The sequence below is a fragment of the Lactuca saligna genome, chromosome 7 (genome assembly GCF_052625555.1).
Source record: "Lactuca saligna cultivar CGN05327 chromosome 7, ASM5262555v1, whole genome shotgun sequence".
In the NCBI taxonomy this organism is placed as follows: Eukaryota; Viridiplantae; Streptophyta; class Magnoliopsida; order Asterales; family Asteraceae; genus Lactuca; species Lactuca saligna.
The window spans coordinates 160,528,063-160,532,262 of NC_136423.1; positions in this window are offsets into that span (position 1 = coordinate 160,528,063).

A 4,200-nucleotide genomic window follows, 5' to 3' on the forward strand; every position below is an offset into this window, starting at 1 on the left:
TTAGTAAGAACTGCATGAAAACGAAGCTTCATGTAGTTGTAATCCTTTTCGCTTTTGAATTTATCCGAAACTTTCAATTGAGGCATCAGAAACATCATCTAATTAATCGGAAAGTCAAGCTGACTCATATCTGTATTAGAAACCCCATAAATCTGTTTCGGTTTCTTTTCGAATGCATACATGTTATTGAATGCCACCTTCGCTTCAATCGTTTTGTAGTTGTAATGTTTGGCAGGATCTCCTTTGTTCAAACTAGGAGGATCACTCGCCCTCTGCCTCATTATCCTCTGGACTACCCTTAACTTTTCAATTTCAGCCTCCACCTCTGCTTTCTTCTCATCCTTTGATTTTTCAACAAAAATTAGCTTGCCTTTGTCTGTTAATTTTACAGTATCATCTTTTGCTTTCGAAGCCTCACCTTGGCCAGTAGATGATCCAATTACAATTCCCTTTGTGATCGAATTTGATATTAGTATAAACGTTACAACAGTTGAAGTAACTGGTCCAACACTCGAAATTATTGGCTTGGTCAACGGAACATTCGAAGGATAGACTTTTCCCACAAATTTCACCTTTCCATGTGAAGCATCACCTCCAGTCTTTGCGTGAAAAGCTTCTCCAATTTTCTTCTCTCCCCTTGCACCCGTGTTCGAACAGGTGGGGCACCAATTGGAAGAAGATTCGAAATAGTAGATAGAGGAGCTAGTTGTTTATGAAGAATGTCTTTGAACTGTAAAAATTTTTGGGAAAGGAACTCTGGAGTAATTATTGAAGATGTTGCAGGCTTGAGCACCGAATCCTTCAAATCTTTAAGCATCGAAATAACCTCCCAAAACTATTGATTGTCAGTTGTAGAAAGTTGAGTAATTTGAGGACTCAAGCTTTCTTACAACTTAACATATTTCGTGACAGTATCACAAATAATATCAACTTTCTTATGCAGAGTGGCATAATCATTCTGAACAATTGCAATTTCATGAACCATGTCATCACAAAGCTCTTGAAGCTTAAAGATTCACATCTTCTCTCACTTTCTTCACATCCATAACAAACAAAGTATGTCTTTCTTTTTGAACATTTATTATCTCTTTGACAGCCCCCACATACTTTGAATTAAAACAATTTACCCTTAACTCAGTGTTTTGATCATTTTGATCAACCTTTTTTAATATTATGGACTCGGTATCTCTAATCATTCCAGACATCTTGCTCAGCATTTGTTCTTCAGAAGCCTTCATGAGTCCATCAATTTCAAAACTGGACAACGAACTTCCTCCCCCCATGTCTGCTTGAGACTCAACAATTGAATTCAGCTTTTTATTTAGAATTTTGAATTGTTTCATGGACATCAGCATGTGGTCTGGAAAATCCTATTCTTCTTCATCAAAAGCCATATCTTCAAAAGTACCTCTAAAGCCACCTTCTTCGTTATTAGACTCATCATTCGTTTTGGGTGGATCAGTGGATTGAGATGAAAAAGTGGATGTAAAGGGTTGGTTGATGATATTTTGAAAGGTTGGTGACTCAGTGGTGGAAGTAGTAGGAATGATAAATGGAGGTAAAGAAACAAAGGTACTAATAATGGGTTTGATAGAAATAGCAATTGGAGTACCTTGTTGAGGTTGAGTAGTTTACTTTGATAGATCTCCTTCACCCATGATGACATTTACACCCGTATCGGATACCTTTGCAGTGATGTCTGAAGTTCGTACCTCCTCATGAGATGATTTGGCATACGAAACTTCGGATGTTATGATAACAGTTTTCTCAGGAGATGTAGGCTCAATAATAGGTTCGGGTGTTTCAGGAACCTCTTCTTCTTCTTCTTCAGATGATTGTGTTGGAATTACTAACTTCCTTTTCTTTGTCTTCTTCTTTTTCTTCGAAATTTTCTTAACCATATCCTCAGCCTTTTGTTTCTTTGAGTGAGGAGAAACGAGAGTTGGGACTTCGCGCATAACAACCCCTTGATAAGTAACATGAGGTTTGCGAACTAGACTCGAAGTGGGAGAACCACCATACTTCAGCTTTAATCTTCAAAAATTCTAGTCTTCGAAGGAATAGTAACTGAAGTTGGTTCTGTAACAACAGGTTCAACATGATTTATCACAGCTTTCGAAACTAACTCATCTGCTTCGTTGTTTTCTTGGGAGACTTTGATGTTGTCGTTTCTTTAACATTTGTCTCGGGAATTATGATCTCAGTCTTCTTTGTGGTCCTAGATTTCTTCGAAGGACCTGCATCTTCTTTCGTTAACAACTTCCTAGTTTCAAATTTGGGATCAGTTGTGGTCATATATTCGATAAGCACAACATTCGCTGGATCAACTCTTTTCAAATTTGCATCAGGAATGCGTGCAACATGCAAAAATATTTCTTCATCATCAGACACATCTTTAGGAAAATTATACTTCAAGAAATTTGCAGTTTCCTCCTCAGCATTCACCTGAATTCCCTCTTTATCATAGAAATATCTGAGGATAAGACTCCAATATCGTGCACATGAAATACCTTGCACAACATTGGTGTTTTCGACACTCTTCTAAAACTCCTTCCATAATTGAGTTGAGTAGTCGACTGGAATATCATAATAAACCCCTGCAACCATGGCATAAACCTCCATTCTTCCTTTTTCAAGACCCACATTGCGACTAGTTAAGCAGCATAAAAAGATTCCAAAAAGAATGTTCCAGACTGTCGGAAGACCGGATTTCTTAAAATCGCTTATCTTGGTGAGTGGGGGTTGATGACCCATTTCATTGAACATATGAATCACTTGAACAGTCGAAAGAGCATTGAATGGTTGAGAGTTTGGAATATCCAAAATTTGACAAAACAACTTCTTTGTCAATCGTACCTTCTTATCATCCACCAAGTTGAATGTGATGACATCTAGGCTTTAGAGTATGTTGTAGTACAACCTGCTTGTGAAAGTCAGGATAAAGGTACTGCAAAAGAATTAAACATAGTTCTCAAAAGAACACAACTCTTTAGGGAAACCACCAACATCTTCAATCCTTCAGGGTAAAGAGATTCATCCGCTTCTACTTGATAGTTTGTTCCTTGAATCTTCATGATTGGTACAGATGTAACATCTTCTGTGATTTAGGATGGTGCATCAACATTAGTTTGATCAGCCATGACTAGGGTTGTAAAATCGTATGAACAACAATTGGATTTTTCAGAGAGAATTTGGGAATTTTTCTTCTGAAAGCGTAAACTGATAACAAGCCCTTGAATTCCTTTTTATATGTAACCCTGATATTTGAATTTTAAGCGGGATGTGCATTTAATGAATTTCGACGTGGCACCTTGAAACTCGCACCACCATGCCGATAAAGTATCCACGCGTGAAAAATTAATTGGCACTTCTCCTTGAAAACCAGATAGAATACAAGACGTCGCTTCTCACAGCCTATTTATTTCTCCCAATGTAATATGAACCGTCAGAAACCTTCGGGTTGAGGTTAGGCTCTTTCACTTTTGGGATTTAAAGTGGAGTCATGTGCCAGACTATCGAAATCTTCAGCCTAAGTTGGTATTACTCAGAAACTCTGGGCAAACGTTTCTTCGTTAACTATCAAGAGAGATAATCAACTGCTTATGTGTTTTCCAGTGAATGTCAATTGAAAACTTATTGAGAAGTTTCCAAGGGCTTCTTTTTCAAGGCTTCATGGGTGGGTACACGACTTTATTACATATCATCCCAAACAAAAGGTGAGAAATCGTAATAGAAATCATGTAACAGCCCGGAATTTCCAAGTATTTATTATTGGTGTATTTTTGGAGAATTGTGAGTGGATTCGGCGAGTTGGAGCTCAAACTCGACGAGTAGGATCGTGATTTTGGATGCAGGTTCGCGTCTGGACTCGGCGAGTCCACGCTATGTAATGAAACCCTAATTCCCAGGGTTTGAGACCTATTTAAAGGGGCTTATGGCCATCATTTGCGGCCACCAACCCCTAGAGAGAAACCCTAAAGAGATTTGAGCGTTTTGGGAGAGAAAAGAGGCCATTATTGATCTTTGGATCTTGGTTTGGCAAGGCAAAGGAGATTCTAGCTAAGAGAAGGCAAGGGAAGTGGACATTCTGCGATTTTGGAGCTCAGAGCATCATCTTGGAGGTATATCTTGGCTTCCTTTTTCGTTTTTATAATGAACATGGGGGTTTATGGTTTCGTGATCCCTTTGTTGGTTAGATTT